We start from the raw sequence: 22132 nt of genomic DNA, 5'->3' as shown, positions 1-22132 counted from the left end.
TTTCAGTGTAATTATATCGTTGGTTTGAAACTTGGGTACCTCTCCTCATCTCAACGAGGTGCCATGTGAAGGATGGAGTCCAGGGGAATGTGATTAGAGAGGAACCGAAGTCAAAGGATTTACCCCACACCATCAGCTTCACCTCTGTGATTTACATTAATGTTAAAGCTTAGCTTGCATGTTGCACACACCCTGAGGCTCTTTACTCCATTTGGGAGTGGAAATCTGCGTTATTATGCAGGTCTGACTCTAGACATGGGATTTTTTTTTTTTTTTAAGAACAGTCTAAAGTAAAATCTTGCTTAAGCAGTTGCTTAAGGGCTGACTATGTTGTTTGATAAAAGCACAGAGACAGAAGATAGCAAGGAACAGTGAAAATTTAGGGAAGAGGCAGATGTCAAGATGTGTAATGATTGTATGTATGTATTTTTCAGTCTTAAATGTATGAGAATTGAATCAGTCAATGCTTAACATTTCTTCTTCTTCCTCTACGAAATAAATAAGTTCACAGAATAGACTTATGACAAGTTCTCTGACAATGAACGCGTAACAAACGCGTTGAGTAGCTGTCGATGGGGAAATCACGTCAGGCACGATCACGTGTCCTCCTAGGCTGGGAGTCACAAGACCACCCATATCCAGTGTGGAGTTCCCCTTTCTCCTTGTATCCCATTTCACCCCATTAGACCCTCTGATAATCATGCTGTGTTTCCCTGTGAAATGCTTGTTACTGTGTGCTTCTGTTGTGACTGTAGGTTTAAAAGGATTTAGAAGATTCAAGCTTCAGAAGTCAAGCAGTGACTTGGCTCGGGTTAGGCTGACTTTTATTTTTTTAAACAAAAAACCAGGGTCAGGGAAATTGAATATCCTCCCTGTGCGTAACTGTTACTAATGGAATCAGTTGCCAGGGCAAAGGGGGCTGCTTCTATACTGGCAGAATTATGTAAGATTGTCTTGACTGTTGTTGAAGTTTTCCAGTATGAGGAAGGTGATCACAATTAGTTTATTTTTCTTCAACAATGAACTTTGCTGCTTATATTCTTTTAAGAATTTCTTTTATTTTGCCTGGTTCTGTAGCCAGTTATTCATGTTTGTCTGCCCCTTAAATCTTAACTATAAAGCAGGGGACATGTTTTAGATGTTTCCCATCCCTAGTGATTAAAACACTATCTGAAATAGGTCATGAGAGAAAGAAATGAATGCCTGAAGAGTGAATGAAAGAATCTTGGGGTAACAGAGAGGAAGGGATATAGTCTGTAAGACTGAAATTAGCACTCCTCAATTACAGCAGATATTTCATCTTTATGATTTAGGACTGGAGAATATATGGATTAATGGCTTCCTTTACAAATGTTAAAAATAAACTTGGGAGAAACTAAAAGAGTTACAGTCTTAGACCATCAAGTCTTAATTTATGCAGGTTTCAGTTCTCTCTCTCCCTCCCCCCAAAATATATGCATATAATATTTCTTTTCATTTCATGTTTATTTTTATGTAATTTTCTTTTTATTAGTGAACCAGTTTATCCACGTTGATGACCCTGACCAAGGTTTAACATTACCCGTGCACTTGCAATGGATCTTTATTGCAAGGGGCGGGGGAAATTCAAAAGTTTTCTCCTCAAACTTGGAGGTCAAGATTAGAGAAGACTATAATTGCATTAGAAAAGAAAACAAGATATTCCTTTTGTTTTACAGAATATACCTCACCCTCTAAATTTATAGATGTAGAGAATCAGAGTGATATGGTGGAGAAATAGGAACCCTCTTTCAATGCAGAATAACCAAGATTCCATCCGTGATGAGATCGATATACAAAATTGCAAGCAGAGACAAACCTGAAGTTGAAAGCAACTTGAAGTTACTGGCTGCAACTAAAATGAGATCTGTTGAGGCGCTTTTCTCTCCTCCTTGGGAGGTTTTCTAAGGCGACAGCCAGAGACAATACGGCACTTCGATGCAGTTAAGCCGTGACAGAGCTAATATTTATTGTTTCAAAGCAGCATCAATGTCACTTCGATTGGGCTGTTTGTTTTTAAGGGCACTGTCATTTGGATTTGGATTGGCTACTGAATCACCCCTTTATTATTGACTTGGGTATCGTTATGGAGCTGATAAAAATGTTTGGGTTGGTTACAAGTTCCAAGGAGCTCCAAGGAGCCCTACAGCACAATTCTATGTGCTCCTTGGAATCATTCATTTTCTGAGCGTCAGGATGTGAAAAGACTTCTCTGTAGAGAATTGAAAATCGTTTGTGCCTAAGGACCAGGACTGTTTTTTCTATTGTACACTGCTGTTTAGAACCTTCAGTAGTTTTTAACGTGATTTTTTTATAGGAAGAAAATGCATTCATCACTTCAGAAAAAAACTGATAACGAAAACATTTTGACACATCTTGAAAGCATCACAAATGATGAGAGGGGTCTTGATTAAGAGTTCTCCAGTTTCCATTTGCTTGTTGTCTGCATTGAAAAAGATTAGCATGCATATGTGGCTGGTACCATGCTCAACTTTTTTTTATGTTTTTCAGGCAATGAAATTCAACAAATACTTACTTAGTAGTATCCTTTCACTAAACACTATCTACCTGTACGGTTTAGACCAAAATTTAAATGAATCTTTCCTCATCCTATGAAAACTCCCTTCAAAAAGGATTCAAAGGGATCCTTTGGAAACACAAATCCAATGAAGACTACTCTGCTCAAAACCATGTAATTAATGGAAAGAACCTCGCGATGATGGGCTGTATGTCCCAGGTGGGTAGTGCCCAAATGCGTGTATTAGAGACACAAATACTCTCTCTCTCTCTCCACCCCTCTAGCCCCTGTCTTTCCCACTCCTTCATAAAAGGGAAAAACTCAAGATGCTTCTGAAATTTGGAGAGGGTTAGAATGTCAAATACCTGAGTCTGCACATAAATACCCCCGGTGAATTTCCCTTTGAGTCTGTGACACCCTTGGGTCAGAGCCTGCTACCAGAAAATGGGACAACCATTTCCAGTTTTATTCAGAACAATAGGGCATAGCAGTTAAGATCCAATTAATCCTGGCTCTGCCACTTACTAGCTGTGACTTACCCTTCAGTACATGAGGGTAATGACAGATCTACTTCATGAGTTTGTTGGCAGATAAATGAATTAATTCATGTAAAGTACCTGAAAACGTTTCTGACACACAGTAAGCACAGAATAAACATCTTTTTAGACTCAGGGCTGTTAACAATGATTCCTGTGTAAGAAGGTTCTCACATTCATTTTAGATATTACTTTTAGTTATCCAGTTAATAAAATGCCTATTTAATGCTAAATACTGAAGATGCAAAGATAAATACTATGGTCTCTTTCCTCAGGAAGAGAGGAGTGTAATATACAAACCATTATAAATATAACTGGCAAAATGACTGCAACATTTGAAGTGCAATGGGTTTAAATGAGTTTTAAAAGATGATTTAGCTTATTCACAATAGACTCATTCATAGTGACTCCATTTTTTTTTTTACATAAGTAACAAATTTAGTTAAAAATAAAATAATCAAATGATGGACAATAGCATGTATTTTAGAGAGGACTTGGAAGGAAAACAACAGACACCCAGGAAAGATGCATATAAGCCTAAGTTGGAAATGAAATGTCCAAGTTAAGAATGAAATGTGACATTGATAAATTAATTTTTACATTAGTTAGAAAAGCAATAGATTGAACTAAATTGTAGGTGAGAAATGTCATTACTTTTTATAGTCATATTTACTTCTAAACTCATAGAAATTAAAGGATAATAGACTACAGATCTATAATTAAGATCGTAGAATAGAAAGGAGAAATAACTGGTATCAAAAAACTGAATTAAGGGCTTCCCTGGTGGCGCAGTGGTTGAGACTCTGCCTGCTAATGCAGGGGACACGGGTTCGAGCCCTGGTCTGGGAGGATCCCACATGCCGCGGAACAACTAGGCCCGTGAGCCACAACTACTGAGCCTGCGCGTCTGGAGCCTGTGCTCTGCAACGGGAGAGGCCGCGATAGTGAGAGGCCCGCGCACCGCGATAAAGAGTGGTCCCCGCTTGCCGCAACTAGAGAAAGCCCTCGCACAGAAACGAAGACCCAACACAGCAAAAATAAATAAATTAATTAATAAACTCCTACCCCCAACATAAAAAAAAAAAACAAACTGAATTAAGTGAGTCAAATTCAAGTTAAATTCTCTGTTTAGCATCTGTACCTCAGGGAGCAGCCGGAGACTTGGGTGACTCTCCATTAAAGCAGGACCAGGGTTTCATAGGGTAGGGAAGATGGGGTACACACCCCTAAGGCTTAAGCACAAGGCAGCAGTTGGTGTCTTGAATGGGAACTTGTAGGCAGGGGTAGTGCCTGTTTTTGTGCCACCGTGACGGATGGACATCCTTGGTGCAGTTCCAAAAACCATCAGAATGGTAATCCCAGAGAACTGTGTTTGCAAACCTTGTGATATGTTAGTCACGGCCATAGGCAAAGAAGGATGTGGGAAAGAACAAAAAGAAATTAGAATAAGATAAAATATAAAACAAAATAAAAAGTAAAACAAAGAGAAGACAAGCAAGGTAGCAGTCAGAGGGAAACTGGGGATGCTCCCTCCAGAATGTCTATTTCCACAGTCATTTTCCACTGGCTTTAGCAGATGTCCCTGAATGGACGGACATAATCATTTGTCCTTGGACAACAGAACGCCATCTGCCTCAAGACTGCTGCAGGCCATCTCCAACGGGGGTTATTCACATGTACAAAATTCCTCCAAGACAGTTTGGATGTTGGAGAACTGAGATCTCAGTTTCCATGTGGAACACGGGTTCCCTTAAGGCACCAGATCTTGACTTCCTATTTTCTAAAATAATTCACATTTAGAGGTTTTTGTTGTTGTTGCTTTGTTTTGTCTTTTGGCCTGAATGTGGAGGAAATTCAAGATGATTTAATCAGGAGGAACTTGGCCACTGATCTGGGAGTAATATATAATCTGTTAAGCATAAATACAAGAAGCCACTATTTCAAGAAAATGATATTCCCACTCCAGGGCAGGCCTTTTTCAGTTTTCTTTTTTTTTTAATGTCTTACTCAGGTAAAAACAACATTTATTAGTATAAAACAGTAATATCATTTTTTACTAGGGCTGTTTAACCCAGTAGAGTAGTCTAGATACAAATGATCACTTTAAAGATAAGACACTCTCCCATCTTGATTTGAAATTTGCCAGGAAAGTCATTTTTATAAAATGATCTATGGAGCCTTTCTACAAGATTATGAAAAAAAATTATAAAATATTTAGAGTGCAATTAAAATGCAGTGTTTTTGTTGCCTTCCTCATACTAATTTCTACATCTATTTTCATATCAAGGAATAAGAGTTAGAAACACGAAATCCTTCACAAGGGGTAGGGGACAGATAGTAAAGCATGAAGACAGTTGTGGGATGGTTCTGCTATTTTTGCTGCTGCCCCTTGAAATTTAAAAGGAGCTTAATGTATGCCTAGTATTGGCTTCAAAGACCACTAGCAAGAACAGAGATGCGCAATTATCTTTTAAACCCATGTTCCCCTTTGATAAATAGAAAACATTATATGCCCTTCTTTTAAAGCTTTTTGCATTTTTAGGGTAATTGGTTATTATTAAATATGAATGAAAGCAAAGGGTGGAAAACACTGTTTGTTTTCAAACTCCACTTTATCTTCCAAGAATGCAATCCCCCCAGGAGACGCAGGATACAACCGGCCTTCTGAACCCCCTTCACCCACATGAACTACTGCTCAAGATCCCACACATTTATGCATATTCACCAGCCCTTTTTATGTTGTAATGCCCTCAGCAATTTGGGGGAATATCAAAACAGGTAAAAATTATTGAGGCCTGACAGCTGCAAAAGGTCACCAAATTAAATTCATAAGGGTTACCTACAGCGCATCATAATACACAGAGAGGGAAATTAACTGACCTGCACACTTTGTAAGGATCATCCTCCAATCCTTTTCACCATCTGGTTTCATAAAAGAGCCAGGCTCCTCCGACTCTTTCAGACTCCACACAAATCAGCATATAAATTAACCAGCTGTAAAGCATGCATTTTAAAAGAATCCCCTGATTATCAGAATGAAACCCGAAAAGTTGTGAGAAAGGGGGTTGGGGAGGTTGAAGGGGAGAAAGACAAAGTAAGGGAGAAAGACGTAGATAATTAAAAATCTGATTCATTCATTGGAAGTGGAGAAGCTCTATTCCTGCCCTAAAAATTTCTGTAATTGAGTTTCCCAATACTCTAAAGAGCGGGAGCTCAGTTTGGGGTTTAATTTAAGCAAGTATATTTATATGTTTCTTTTTTCTTGTCCTGAAGCTTCTTAAACAATGTCTAACATTACATAAATTTTAAAAAATAATTATACATAATTTTTAAAAAGTTAAATTATTCTCAAGTTAAATTTTTAAATAAACTTACATAAATTTGTTTAAATAAACAATAGGGCTTCCCTGGTGGCGCAGTGGTTGGGAGTCCACCTGCCGATGCAGGGGACGCGGGTTCGTGCCCCGGTCCGGGAAGATCCCACATGCCGCAGAGCGGCTGAGCCCGTGAGCCATGGCCGCTGAGCCTGCGCCTCCGGAGCCTGTGCTCCGCAACGGGAGAGGCCACAACAGTGAGAGGCCCGCGTACCAAAAAAAAAAAAAAAAGCAATAATTTAGGGATCTAGTGGGAACACGAAGAGGACGTTTGACAACAGAGAAGGGTACATGGGGAAAGGGCTGGTGACCCTGAGGGAAACCAAGAAGGCCAGTTTTCCCAGGGGGGCTGGGGGATGTCCAGATTCCTGGAGGAAAGCACATCTACCGAATAATCACTTTTCTGCTCACGGGTGGGACTGCATGGCAGGTAGCGGAAAACTCAGGACTTAACATGAGTGTCGAGGCAGACTCCAAAATGACCCCCCAGTTCTCCTACCACCTGGATTCATGCCCTTGTGTAATTGCCTGCTGCGTGGTATAGGCCGGACCTAGGGACTCGCTTCTAATGAAGAGAATATGGCAAAAGGGAGCGGATGCTGCTTCTGGGATGAGGCTATAAAGGATGGGGACCTGCATCTTGCTCATCCTCTCTTGCGCTTTCACTCAATCACTTTGATGAAGACAGAGCTACACGCCTCCCCACAGAGAGGCCCGCGTGGCAAGGAGGGGGCCTCCAGCCAACAGTCAATGAGGAACTAAGACCTCAGTTCAACCGCAGGGAATTGAAGCTCACCCACGGCCATGGGTGAACTTGGAAGCGGGTCCTGTCCCAGGTGAACCTTGAGATGACTGTGGCCCAGCTGACACCTTGAGACAGACCCCGAAACAGAGAACCCAGCTGGGCTGCTACCCTTTCCTGACTCACAGAAACTGTGAGATAACGTGTTATTTTAGCCGTTAAGTTTTGGGATAATTTGCTCCACAGTAATAAATAACTAAAACAAGATTTCCTAAACGTCATTTATCCAGTCGTGTATCACCATGACAACTTCTCCTTCATATGCTGTGATAATGCTTCTCCCCACAAAGCTGTCTACATCTTAATCCCAGGAACTTGTGACTGTGTTATCTTACATGGCAAAAGGGACTTTGCAGATGTGATTAAATTAAGGATCTTAAGATTGGAAAAATATCCTAGATTTTCCAAGTAGAACCAATGTACAGTAAATCCCCTACCTTTGGACCTTCAAGTCGTGAACTTTCAAAGATGTCAACGTGCGTTCCATCAATGTCAGGCATGAGTCAAACTGCAGCTTGCCCTCCGTCTCCTATTGCTGAGGATCCTTCAGCTCTACCATCTCCCACCTCCTCTCCCTCCTCCAGTCAGTAACTCTTCTTGTCTGTTCACGTGATGCCAGCCCCTGGATGCCAGTACAGTACTGTACTACTGTAATTTTCAAGGTGCTGTACTGTAAGTAAATGTTTTCTTTACTTTTTGTGTGTTTTTAATGTATTATTTGTGTGAAAAGTATTATACACCTAGTACAGTACATACTACAGAGCCGATTGTGTTAGTTGGGTACCTAGGCTAACTTTTTTGGACTTACAAACAAATTGGACTTAATGAATGCACTCTCAGAACGGAACTCGTTCATATGTAGGGGACTTATTATAGTTACAAAGGCCCTTAAAAAAGAGAGAAAAGAGTGTGGAAGTCAGAAAAGGGGGATGTGATGCCAGAAGGAGAGGTTAGAGCAATGGAGGAAAGGGCCACAGGGCAGGGAATGCAGGTGCCTCTAGAAGCTGGAAAAGGCAAGGAGACCGATTCTCCCCATAGCCTCCAGGAAGAGCCCAGCTCTGCCAACACCTATTTTAGCCCACAAGACCCAGTTTAGACTCCTGATCTCCAAAACTGCACCACAAAGCTTGTGTTGTTTTCAGTCACTGAGTTTGTGATAATTTGTTACAATAGCAATAGGAAACAATCCACATGTATCTACTCTGTCCTGTTATGTTCCTTACATCAGCTCACTTTCTGTGCATACATTTATTCTAAAGAAGATTTGCACTATGAGTTTGGTATGCTGGTTATCCCTCCCCCCCAACACACACACAACATATATTATTAAGGTGAACACATGTCTAATGAAATGTAAAGGTTTACATCATACTACCTGAGATCACCTTGTGTACCAAAGCGTGTGAGGATCCCACTTTGGGAAACAGTGACCCAGAAGGAGAATGCCACATCATGCCTTTCAGAACTCAATCCTGTGGGCAGGTTAAGAATCTGTTTGCTCAAGTTCTTTTTGGTTATGAGTGCAACAGAGTTGGAAGTGATCGCTAACCACTATAAATCCTCCAGCTGAATCTGCTTGTTTAATTAGGCTTTTCAAAGTTGGAGAGAAGACTTCACTGGGTCCCAATCTGCTGACTACGTGGGGGACTTCCCCTTAAAAAGCACAAATTTTTGCTTTCATCATGAAACTGACTAGGCTAGCACCTGGTTTGCTCTGCATGTCTCACTTGAAGAAGGAATGGTGGTCTACTTAAAACTATGATCCCACAGATGAGGGAAATAAGCCCATTAGGACTAGTAGCTTTACGCTAAGCCAGTGGTTCTCAGCTTGGGGTGGTTTTGTCCCCCAGGGGATATTTGGCAATGTTGGGATAATTTTGGTTGTCACAACTCAGGACTGCTACTGGCATCTAGCAAGCAGACTCCAAGGCTGCTACAAAACATCCTCCAATGCCCAGGACACATCCTCACACGTACAAACACACAACAGATAATTACTCAGCCCAAACAATGTCATTAGTACTGAGGATGAGACATTCTGCCGTAGACAATGAACCCACTAGACCTACTCAATTATTAAAAACTCAGGGAAAGGCAGGATCAGACAAACTGGTTCCCTGGTATTACAGTAGACTCTGCCCTTTGAAAGCATATGGGATTAAATACAAACAGCCCAGGCAATGCATCAGGAGTGGCCTAGTACAGAGAAGGAGAAGAGAATTAATTGTGAAAGAGGAATCGTCACAGAAGCGATGACTTCTCTGCTGTGTTGGGTGCTATTTCATGCCCTACCAGCCAGGAAACTGTTCTTTTCACACTAAAAGCAGGGGGAGAGGGAAGTGCAAGGTTAAAGGGAGTGTTATATTCACGATCCCTCCCCTTCACCATCACGGCGCAAAGTCAGAGAGACAGAAAGCAAAAACAGATGCTCCAACTGCGGACAGCACAGTGGGGAAAAAGCAACTGGTGAAGCCTGACACTTAAAAACAAATGTGGGTAAATGTATGTTTCATTTTGTAAGAAACAGCCAAACTGTCTTCCAAAGTGGCTGCACCACTTTGCATTTCCCACCAGCACTGAATGAGAGTTCCTGTTGCTCCACATCCTCACCAGCATTTGATTTTGTCAGTGTTCTGGACTTTGGCCTTTCTAATAGGTGTGTCGTGGTATCTTGTTGTTGTTTGAATGTGCATTTCCCTGATGACATGATGCTGAGTATCTTTTCATATGCTTATTTGCCATTTGATGAGGTGTCAAGATCTTCAGTCTATTTTTTGATCAGTTTTTTTTCCCTTATTTTAAGAGTTCTTTGTATATTTTGGATAAGTCCTTTATCAGATGTGTCTTTTGCAAATGTTTTTCTCCCAGCTGTGGCTTGTATTCTCTTCCTCCTGACATTGTCTTTCAGAGAACAAGTTTTTAATTTCAGTGAAGTTCAGTTTATCAAGTATTTCTTTCATGAGTTATGTCTTTGGTATTATATCTAAAAAGTTATCACCATACTCAAGGTCATCTGTTTTCTCCTGTGTTATCCACTAGGAATTTCACAGGTTTGCATTTTACATTTAGGTCTGCTATCCACTTTGAGTTAATTTCTGTGAAGGGTGTAAGGTGTGTCTTGTTGTCTTTTTGTTTTGTTTTGGGTTTTCTTTTTTGCACGTGGATGTTGAGTTGTTCCAGCATCACTGATCAAAAAACTATTTCTGCTCCACTGTATTGCCTTTGCTCCTTTGTCAAAGATCAGTTGAATACATTTATGTGGGTCTGTTTCTGGGCTTTCTATCCTGTTCCGCTGATCTATTTGTCTGTTCTTTCACCAATACCACACTGTCTTGATTATTGTATCTTTATGGTAAGTCTTGAAGTCAGGTAATGTCCGTCCCTCACCTTTGTTCTTCTCCTTCAATATTATGTTGAATATTATGGATATTTGCCTCTCTGTGTTAGACTCAGCCTACATGGATAATCCCAGATAATCTCCCATTTTTAAGATTCAGAACCTTAAAATCTGCACAATTGGTTTGTTTTTTGTTTCTGCTATGTAACATACACGTTCTTAGGTTCACAGGGATGAGGGTAGGGCCATCTTAGATGTCATTCTGCCAACCACAGACAGTGACATTGAAGTTTCATAACCTGAAGTAGATTGTGAGTTTTCAAAGGCCCACATTTACATCATGATCACCGATATGTGAGAGAAGGCATTTGGTTAGGTAGATGGTCCCGGCCAACTATTCCATATCCCACACCCATGCATTCAATATTGGCTTACTGCTGTTGCTTAGGTAGTAACTCCCATGAACTGCTCCTCTGGGATTTTCACATAGGCTTTGCCAAGGGCTGAGATTTATCCATTGCCATTGTCAAGAACCAGTTTTCGTTATTTTCCATGTGGTCTGTATCTTATTTATTGTTATTTGTCTAATGAATTACGTTTAGTTCTCTTTCAATAGAGAAGGTTCAGACGTTCTCAATTGATCCTTGTACTCTTCTTTATAAAGTTTCAAGTAAAAGAAACCCCTTAAGTATTAATACAAATAATCCACGCAAATATATAGCATGTATGTAACTTCCACTCCTTTCCCACGCCCAAGGCAGACACTGTTCATCAACTGCAGCACTTTTTTCGCAGCCTCAGAATTCCTCCTAAGACAGAGTTCCAGGAAGCTACTATCAATCAAGTGAAGGTAGCAGGCTTTTAATATTGGTAACTCACAATGAGCTCCCCAGGTAAACAGGACCATGTGCTTTGGCCTATCTTTTCCTACTTTTATGTGTTTGGGTTTTTTGTTTGTTTTTTTTTTTTTTATGTTAAACTGCATAGATTGCATACTAGATTTGCTGATGAGATTTTTTTACATCTTACTCACAGAAAGAAATAATTCTTGGAAACAATCCAGTAGGGTAAAAAATAAAGCCCCCCCCCCCCAATCATTTTCTGTATTTCAATTCCTCATTCAAACACCTTGTTAAGTTCACAAAGGCCTTAATTCAACCACAGATCCTGAAGCTGGTGACTTCCGAGCTCAGCAGAGTACCAACTTCTCTTTGCAACAGTCGGATGCCTTTGCAAGGCTTTTCAGGAACGTTTGGAATGGCTCTAAATTTTACGTAATAAAGCTCTATTATGAAATATCTGGCTATATTATGATGCTGGTTCTTCTGCCAGTTAAATCATATTCTCTGTACTCCGTTACAGTGAAATATTGTGGTACGGCGCTCTAACTTCGCATGGAGAGTTGCAAACAGTTGCTGTATTTCTTGCTCCTCTAGCAACTGTTTATTATACATCCCTTGGGACGTTGCATTTACATCAATGTTTGTAGCTTTTAAAAATCTCAAGATCTAGATCATCTATACAGAGGGATAGCAATGTTCTCCTGGGGATGCCTAAGCTATACAATTTAGCCCTTTACAGATTATCTAGCATTGTTCAAAGGATTCACCCGGGTAGCATTTATTAACCTAAACTCACAGCAGATTAGAGATGGGAGGTTGTCAAATAACAGGACCAGCTTAACTTGGTACTATCAAACAAATCAGCTGATGAAACCATGGTAACTCTAACTTCCAACAACAACAATTCTTTAGATGTAAAATATATTAAAAGCAACTACTCCAGGCTGTCTTCTCTCCTGTCACTATTTATTTTGTAAGGTAACACTATAGTCTAACATCAATGGGTCATTAAGCCACAGTCATGTAAGCCAGCGTGAGTTTGAGGACCAGTGAGAATGAAAATTTTCCCTTATGCACCAGAATTAAATAAATACCGACATTAAGTAACACTGAAGTGATCTTCCTAAATCTCTGGTGGAGTAGTTAACAGCCCCTGGAATGTCTCATTTCCTTCCTGACGTGGTGTGTTCTGAACAGCTACCCATTTGGAGAGCTGCGTAAAACAAAACAGAACACAAGCTAGTTCAACACTTAACAGTAAATTGTTGCTCTTTTTTTTCTTTAGTATCTCTGTCACTGTTTTTAATAATTACTGTTTTATACAAAAGGAGTCACAAATCTGCTCGATTTACAAATGGGGCATAAAAGACCCACCTGCCAGAGGTTACACACTGGCAGTCCTTCTTTGAAATATAGTTTTGATTCATTTGTCTCACGAGTTGTTTCTGAAATCTGTGAATAGGTTGCCAACACTGATTATAAATATAGAGATTTTATATGACAATACAGATTCTTTTGAAAAGTCAAAAGTTTGGCAACAAGAGATCTGAATTTTGTAAGGAGGCTAAAAAGAAGGTGCACACACTTTCTCCAGTTCTTCATAGACCCAAAGGTTCTGCTCCCTAGCCATGGACACCCAGTCTAATTAATGCCTTTCACACCTTCTTGTTGCCTCTACCCAGCCTAAGCCCTTGCTGCTCAGTGTGGCCCACGGACGAGCAGCATCAGGGCCACCTAGACATGCAGCATCTCAGACCCCACCCCAGACGCACTTCATGTGAACAAGATCCTCCGGTGAGCCATGTGCCTTTTAGAGAAGTGCTGGTGGAGACTCACAGTGACTCAGATGGAAGCCACACACTGTTTCTTTATTACGGTTGCCTTGTGTCCTACTTTCTTTGGTTTTTATTTTAGTCTCGCCTCCACCTTCCTCCTTCACCTACTTTGTTCCTTGAATTTAACACTTGTGTCGATATACTTGAGTCCTCGCCAGTCTCCCCTCGCCCTCTGCAGACATTCGGAGGATGCTGACGTCTAAGCAGGCAAAAACACCCTCGTTTCTACATTAAGAGTGCTATTAAAATGAACAGTTTTCCTATTTAGAATTATAGGATATCTGGTTTGAATGGGACATTGCTGGAGGTAATGAAGTCACATGGTTCCTAGAGTTGGCTGAACGCTGGCTCTCAGGAGATTACGTCCATATCCTAACCCCCAGAACCTGTTAATGTGACTTTAAATGGAAACAAAGGTCTTTGCTGATGTAATTATTAAAGCTAGGTAGCTAGATAATAGATAGATAGATAGATGTTGATAGATATACAGAGATAGAGATATCTTATTAGTTCTGCTTCTCTAGACAACCCCAATACAGCCCTAAATTCAATGACAGGTGCCCTTAAAGGAAACATACAAAGGAGAGACATGGAGAGGAGAAGGAAGCCATGTGAAGACAGGCAGAGATTGAAGTGAGCAGCCACAAGCCAAGGAATGCCGACAGCCATTGGTAGCTGGAAGGGGCAAGGAACGTAATCTCCTTTAGAGCCTCTGGAAGGAGCACAGCCCTGCCGATGCCTTAATTTTGAACTTCTGGCCTCCAGAACTGTTAGAGAACAAATTTCTGTTGTTATAAGCCACCCAGTTTGTGGTAATTTGTTACAGCAGCCGTGGGACACTAATACAGTTCCCACATCAGGTTGCTTATCAGCATTACCTGGGGGGGCACATTGAATGGTGAGCATCACAATAAGTGGACAGGAATGCCGGGGGGAGTCTTTACAGCTGCAACCAGAGCCACAGACCAGCAGCATTGTCACCACCAGGGGCTTCTTTAAAATGTGTTGGACATGGAGAATCTGAAGCCCAGACCCACTGAGTCAGAAACTGCATTTTAACAAGATCTCTAAGTGATTCTCGTACAGGTTAAAGCACAAGAAGCCCTGCCCTAGACAATCTCAATTAGCAGGCCTTAGCAGCGTCTTCTTGATCCCGTGTTTGTGTTACCAGGACATATAAAGTGTTCCTTCTCTGTCTCACCTAAGTCTATGAGATAACGTTAGTGGAAACACACATTCCAGAAGACTTCAGAACGTAAAGACACCTAAATTCTAACTTGGAGGGTGAGGGTCCCTCCAGCTCCTTACTATAACACTCTGAGAACAGAGGCAAATCATACACCAAGTGAGCTGTTTGAGGCAAAGAAAGGCAGGGGTTGCTCATGCATTCATTTCTACTTCGCATTACGACCCAGGCGAAAAGAGTGTGTTTATTAAAATGTTTACCTTAAAAGGGGCTTCATCTGACAACTGAAAACAACAAAGGTGCACAAAATTGCTATTGAATATTTGAATATAAGAAATTCTCACGTAGGACTCAAAATAATAGCCTATTAAAATACACAGGGAGAGCGGAAACTCACGCAAGTGGACGATTAAAGAAAATCCAGAGCCAGTGGGGGGGGAGGTGTGGACGAGGAGGGAATAACAAACGCGTCTTATCGATCCTAAATTCAGAAACACCAACCCTGCAAAGTGCTGCCGAGAATAAAAGGCTTCATTGTCTCCAGCTCATCACCAAGCTGGTCCTGCCCAGTTTTCCTGGATAACATTGCATCTGATAACAAGATCGGGAACGAAGGAGTTCTATACCATCTGCAGATTTTCATGCGATGCAGAAAAGAGGTAATACTGGATAGATTAGAACAATTTGATAAATTTGAATTGTCCTCCCCCAAGGGAAAATTGGGGGGGGGGCATTTCTGAAATCAGAACATTCATGGGGTATGGGACATAGGCCTTCCGATTTTATTCTATCGAGAAGCAGAAAAGGCAGAATCTGAGCAAATATTGGAAGAGATTCAGTAACACAAAATAAGAGAATTTTGAAAAGGACACCTAGCCAGTTAGATAATCCATGGCATGATGATGACATAAAGGACAAAAAAAAAAAAAAGGTGGAGGTACAAAAATAAAAGAAGGGAGTTTAATCCCTTTGTACCTACCATGTGCTGCTTGAACATACTCCATATTACCTCATTTATCCTTATAAAAACGGTCAAAGTGGATAACTGGTATCTCTGTTTTGTGAGAAAATTGAGACCCAGAGAGATACTGATCAGGTCACAGAGAAGAGCAGGTGTGCAGGAAAAAATAAATAACACATGTCTCTAGAGACATTATTAGTTTATCATTAAGGTACTGAATATCTTCAGCAGAATTCAAGTATGTTTGTGTTATTCAAAACATTTATAATGGCCTATATATTCTACGTAAGAAACGGTATTGACTTAAATGAATAATAGGTTTATTTTGGAAGGTTTTCAATTCCTAAGGAGCCTGGGAATTAGCGTTAAGTCTAGAAACACGTAAGATAAAGGAGCTGCTAAAATTGGCAGAAGAAAATGATCTGTTCCACATAATTGAGTCCCATTCATTTAGTCAACAACTTGTACTGAATGACTATTTTTGATCTGCACTTGTAGGCAGTAGGGATGCAAAGGTAAATAAGAAGCAGCTTTCATTCTCAAGGGCTTCTCTTGAAGCAAGAAGGCAGAGGTGATTGGACATATAATTCAATGTGAAGAGTGCTGTAGTGGAGATAAGAAGCACAAAGCACACAGGCATGAAGAACAAAAAGAGAATCAATCACAGCACCATGTTTGCTTGCCTTGGGAATTCAGGCACCCAGAGCAATGCAAGTTTATTCCATCTGCGAGTAAGGCCAAATACTGAAGAATATAAATGCAAGAACACGCCAGGGGAAGGGATCGAGATTCCATATGCAAATAGTCACACCCATGTCCTGTACTTCTCCACCTCCAGTCTGAAGAGCGTAAGTTCTCATTATTTGGTTAGCAGCTCCCTTGGGGCATGTAATCATCTAGGCTATTATGTATCAGCAGCTTTCTAATTGGTCTCCCCGCATCCATTCTGGCCCAACTCCAATGCAGTCATCACACCAAAGGCTTTTTTCAAAATGCAAATCAGATCAAGTCACCCATCCCTCTAATTGTTTTTAAAACTTCAATATCTTCTCATTGCTCTTAGAATAATGTGAAATCTTTGGCACAACCTGAAAGCCTGCAGAATCTCACCTGGTCTTCAGCCCCATCTGCCCCTCGCCCCTTCCATTCTCCAGCTGTAACTCTTCTTCCAGTGCTTGGATCTACGGCAAGCTCCTCCAGCCAGAAGCCTTTGCATATGATGGTTCTTGGCTGCAAAAGTCTCTGTATAACTCAATCAGCTAGTTGACTTCTCATTCTGTGTTTCCTGAGGATTGTGTGTTACTCACCCTTTAAAAAAAATCTATTTCTTTATAATAACAAGGTAGCAGAGCAGAGTGGCCAAATCTCAGTGCTTCTCAAGCCAGAAGACCAGAATTCCAACCTTAGCTCTGCCAGTTACCAGCTGTGTGACTTTGATCTTAATTTCTTCATTGCTAAAGACTGGTGGCAATATTCGTACCTGCTCCTAGAATAATTATAAACAAATACATGTAAAATACTTTTCCATTATAGTTCTGATTCAGAATTTATTCTCTCATTGAACATTTTTCCCTTTATCACACTTTAATTTTTTTCCTGCCTCTGTTAATGTTTGCAGTTTTTCTACAGCATGTCTAGGTCAATCTAATTTTATGTTTCTGTTTGTTCTCAGAGTGAATTATTGGTTTAAGGACTCATGACCTGCTTTAATTCTAGTGAAAATTGTTAATTTTTTAAATATATTGTTTTTTTACCATTCTCTCCATCATTTTCTTTTAGAGTTCTATTCATGTTCTTCAGTAGAACAGTCCATTTAGAATAGGAGTGGGCTAACTTTTCCTGTAAAGGTCCAGATGGTAACTATGTTTTAGCTTTTGCAGGTCCTATGGACTCTGTCACAATTTTTCAACCCTGCCACGCAGGATACAATCTGCTGTAGACAACAGACAAACAGATGGGCGTGAAACTGGAGGCTGGATTTGGCCCAAGACCATAGTTTGCCAACCCCTGGCTTTTTTTTTTTTAATTTATTTATTTTTGGCCGTGTCGGGTCTTAGTTGCGGCATGCTGGATCTTCGTTGTGGTGCACCGGCTTCTCTCTAGTTGTGGCGTGCGGGTTTTCTCTTCTCTAGTTGTGACGCGTGGGTTCCAGAGCGTGTGGGCTCTGTAGTTTGTGGCAAGCAGGCCTGGTTGCCCCACAGCGTGTGGGATCTTAGTTCCCTGACCAGGGATCGAACCCGCATCCCCTGCATTGGAAGGCGATACTTTATCATTCGACCACCACGGAAGTCCCCAACCCCTGGCTTTGAGCGTACTCTTCTGGGTCATCTGCTTATAGTCTTTCCTTGCCTTTGAGCTGCTTTACGACTGTACAAACTGTAAGCAGCAGCAATGGGAAAGAATTCTTACCCCTGGTGTATTGGTTTGATATGATTTCAAATCCATTTATGATTTAAGTGAAGTTGTTTTAAGCCACTTGTTTATGACAAAGACAACACAAAACAAACAAGAAGTTGCTCTTTGAAGTAAAGTTGATTTGATATAAGAATGAGGTGAGTTTTGTCAGGATGGTTGATAAGTAGCTCAGTTGCTGGGGGCTTATTGATAAGAACAGGTGGAGAAGCAGCTGTGGTGAGGGGACATTTAGAATGTAAATACTGGGAGTTTGTGAGGAGTATCTGAAGAGTTTTGGCCTGGGCAAAAGCTCCCCTTTTGCTGATGTAGCTCTCCGAAGATCATGCTCCTGCCGTGGCCTGGCTACTCTTGGTGGGCGGTGATGTTAAAACGAGCCGCAGCCTCGGCAAGAGAAGGGACGTCTGTGCCTGCCTCGGGGAGGAATCCTCATAGGCAGTGGCTTTGCAATGGTCCCTGGAGTGATAACCCTTGCAGCAGCCCAGCCTGCAGGCCAGCATGGTGCCACGGTTCCTTAGCAACCAAGTACTAGCAGTGAAGGACCTGCCTTTCTGCACCGGCAGCTGCACCTCAGCTATTGGTTGGTCAAGCCCTCTCTCCCTGGTACCAACTCCTACAAAGGTGCACCTTGAACTAAATCTGGACTTTCTTCCTTTCATTCTCCCTTGCCTGGAACAACAGGGCAATCAATTTATCATTTGTTTGGAGTATGTTATTTCTTTGTTGGCTTATTAAGAGATTTTATTCTATCCGCTCTTAGCTTGTGAATTTCTTATAAATCTCACAGTGAACTTACGTTAAATAAGCAACTGGCAAAGACAAGCTCAGCCTCTGAGCATAATTTGCCACCCCCTGAAACGGAGCATCCACAGATATGAAAATTCTGGCACATGGAGGTTCAATTCACTCATGCATGAATCTCAACTCTGCATGGAAAAAGCCTCTTTTCCATCGTCTATTTGCAGATTAATTTCAATATTCCTTTAACTCATAAATTCGTCCTTCTTTGGCTTCTTCTTCAAACCAGTTCTAACACCTTACAGATTCCCTCATTAATAATGAGTTAAATCAAGTCTTTAACATGGGTTCATTTTATATCTGTATGAAAATCATGAGTTCATCTTTTTAAAAAAATATCCTTTTACAAACGTACGTTGGAACCTCTCAATCTTCATAACATCTTACTGGTCTTTCATAGTTTGTTCTGTATCATAGAATCTCAGTATTATATTGGCCACACAAGTTCTTTTTGACAATGTCCATTCCTATAATTCAGCTGTTTAATGAATGCCTTATTTGAATGATGCTGCTTATCACTGCTAAGTTTTCTATTTGATTTCCATGTTTTTTATTTCATTGCTGCTTGTTTTTGTTTTATAGTTTCTCATGGATTTATAGTTCCTTGTGGATGCAGTTTCTGTACTTATTTCTTTGTTTCTTAAACATGCCATAAAAACATAAGCTCCGTCAACGTGAGGCACTGTTAACAGTGCATGTCACACACCCAAGGACCAGTTGTTGCCTTAAACTAGGGTTTTCCAGATGAGTTTAATTGTTCCAATTGTTTATTCTGCAGCTTCCTTGGCACTAGATAACTTCATGTGCTTGGTTTGCAAACTGTTCTGACCTAGCACATCTGTACTTACTGGACATGCATACAAAATCTTTATTTTATTTTTACATTTTTCACTTTTTAGCTGTGATCTCTCTCTCTCTCTTTCTCTCTCTCACACACACACACACACACACACACAATTTTGTTTATTCCTTTACTGAATCCTCTGAGTCTCCAGTCTAGCATTGGTTTTTTTGTTGTTGTTGTTTTTTGCGGTACGCAGGCCTCTCACTGTTGTGGCCTCTCCCATTGCGAAGCACAGGCTCCGGACGCGCAGGCTTAGCGGCCATGGCTCACAGGCCCAGCCGCTCTGCTGCATGTGGGATCTTCCCGGACCAGGGCACAAACCCGCGTCCCCTGCATCAGCAGGCGGACTCTCAACCACTGCGCCACCAGGGAAGCCCCAGCATTGGTTTTTTAATGGCAATTCGAGACTCTACATCTGTGGAGACAAAGAGGATATTCCATATCCAGCCACTGAGTTGGGATGATTCTCTTCCTGGTTTCAAGGCTGAGTCTGCAGCCTCATATTTCCCTAGGTCTTCAGCTTTCTGAAAGTCACAGCACCTGGCATCAATCTGTGGAGTTTCTTTTTCAGTTCCTTTCCAGAGTACCCCCAGCCTAGCCCAGCCCTTGCCTCCAAGCAACAAACATGGTGCTGGTTTCCCACCTCCTTGCCCCGTTCTCTGACTCAGTTACCTGCAGGCAACGTCCTACCAGCGGGGCTGCCTGATTCCAGACCAGGACCGCAGCTTGGGAAGATGCGTATCCTTTTCCCAAGCATAGCCATGTCTTTTTCAGTATTTCCTATTTGTTATTTCATCTATCATTGCTATGCTTTTGCAGCTGAGAGACTGTCAAGTATGAAAACATCAGATCATCTTGACTGCAGTTGTGTTCATTGTTCACATTGCATAAAATGATTCATTTAAACTAAAAACCAAGGCTTCCGGGAAGATGGCGGAAGAGTAAGACGCAGAGATCACCTTCCTCCCCACACATACAACAAAAATACATCTATACGTGGAACAACTCCTACAGAACACCTACTGAACGCTGGCAGAAGACCTCAGACCTCCCAAAAGGCAAGAAACTCCCCACATACCCGGGTAGGGAAAAAGAATAAACAGAGACAAAAGGATAGGGATGGGACCTGCACCAGTGGGAGGGAGCTGTGAAGGAGGAAAGGTTTCCACACACTAGGAAGCCCCTTCGCGGGTGGAGATTGCGGGTGGCGGAGGGGGAAGATTCGGAGCCGCGGAGGAGAGCACAGCAACAGGGGTGCGGAGGGCAAAGCAGAAAGATTCCCGCACAGAGGATCAGGGCCGACCAGCACTCACCAGCCTGAGAGGCTTGTCTGCTCCCCCGCCGGGGTGGGCAGGTCTGGGAGCTGAGGCTCGGGCTTCGGTCAGAGCACCGGGAGAGGACTGGGGTTGGCGGCGTGAACACAGCCTGCAGGGGGTTAATGCGCCACGGCTGGCCGGGAGGGAGTCTGGGGAAAAGTCTGGAGCTGCCGAAGAGGCAAGAGACTTTTTCTTCCCTCTTTGTTTCCTGGTGCGCGAGGAGAGGGAATTCAGAGCACTGCTTAAAGGAGCTCCAGAGACGGGCGCGAGCCGTGGCTAAAAGCGCGGACCCCAGAGACGGGCGGGAGACACTAAGGCTGCTGCTGCCGCCACCAAGAAGCCTGTGTGCGAGCACAGGTCACTATCCACACCCCTCTTCCGGGGAGACTGTGCAGCCCGCCACTGCCTGGGTCCCGGGATCCAGGGACAACTCCTCCGGAAGAACGCACAGCGCGCCTCACGCTGGTGCAACGTCACACCGGCCTCTGCCACCGCAGGCTCGCCCCACACGCCGTGCCCCTCCCTCCCCCTGGCCTGAGTGAGCCAGAGCCCCCCGAATCAGCTGCTCCTTTAACCCGATCCTGTCTGAGCCAAGAACAGACGCCCTCCGGCGACCTACATGCAGAGGCGGGGCCAAATCCAAAGCTGAGCCCCTGGGAGCTGTGAGAACAAAGAAGAGAAAGGGAAATCTCTCCCAGCAGCCTCAGGAGAAGCAGATTAAAGCTCCACAATCAACTTGATGTACCCAGCACTTGTGGAATACATGAATACACAACGAATCATTCCAAATAGAGGAGGTGGACTTTGGAGCAAGATCTATGATTTTTTCCCCTTTTCCTCTTTTTGTGAGTGTGTATGTGTATGCTTCTGTGTGAGATTTTATCTGTATAGCTTTGCTTACACCATTTGTCCTAGGGCTCTATCCGTCCATTTTTTTTTAATTTAATTTTTTTTCTCTTACTAATTACTTTATTTTAATAACTTTATTATATTTTCTTACTTTATTTTATTTTACTTTATCTTCATTCTTTCTTTTTTTCATTCCTTCCTTCCTTCCTCCCTCCCTCTCTCCTTCCCTCCCTTTCTTTCTTTCTTTCTTTCTTCTTTCTTTCTACTTCTACTAATTCTTTCTTTCTACTTCTTCTCCCTTTTACTCAGAGCCATGTGGATGAAAGGCTCTTGGTGCTCCAGCCAGGAGTTATTGCTGTGCCTCTGAGGTGGGAGAGCCAACTTCAGGACACTAGTCCACAAGAGACCTCTCAGCTCCACATAATATCAAACAGTGAAAATCTCCCAGAGATCTCCATCTCAACACCAGCACCCAGCTTCACTCAACAACCAGCAAGCTACAGT

General features: G+C 42.0%; 2 protein-coding genes across 33 annotated transcripts in view; one reads left to right on the top strand and one right to left on the bottom strand.

Annotated features, from left to right (window-relative positions):
- Positions 1-8330, top strand: part of DOK5 (docking protein 5) — a 1081787-nt gene extending 1073457 nt beyond the window's left edge. For all 8 annotated transcript variants that reach the window (XR_013824125.1, XR_013824126.1, XR_013824127.1 and 5 more), the window contains 2 exons: positions 2530-2560; positions 7479-8330. The gene's annotated coding sequence lies outside the window, so the exon portion shown is untranslated. The remainder of the gene's footprint in view (positions 1-2529; positions 2561-7478) is intronic.
- CBLN4 (cerebellin 4 precursor) overlaps positions 1-22132 on the bottom strand; it is a gene marked incomplete at its 5' end in the record, with an annotated part of 575839 nt that overhangs the window by 35325 nt on the left and 518382 nt on the right. The window contains one exon of one of the 25 annotated variants that reach the window (XR_013824151.1): positions 4264-6027. The exons of the other annotated variants lie outside the window; for them this stretch is intronic. Of the gene's footprint in view, positions 1-4263; positions 6028-22132 lie in introns of those variants that run through there. 25 annotated transcript variants of the gene reach the window in all.

The sequence above is a fragment of the Stenella coeruleoalba genome (assembly GCF_951394435.1).
Source record: "Stenella coeruleoalba genome assembly, chromosome: 15".
NCBI lineage: Eukaryota > Metazoa > Chordata > Mammalia > Artiodactyla > Delphinidae > Stenella > Stenella coeruleoalba.
This window is presented reverse-complemented; position numbering and strand designations above follow the sequence as displayed.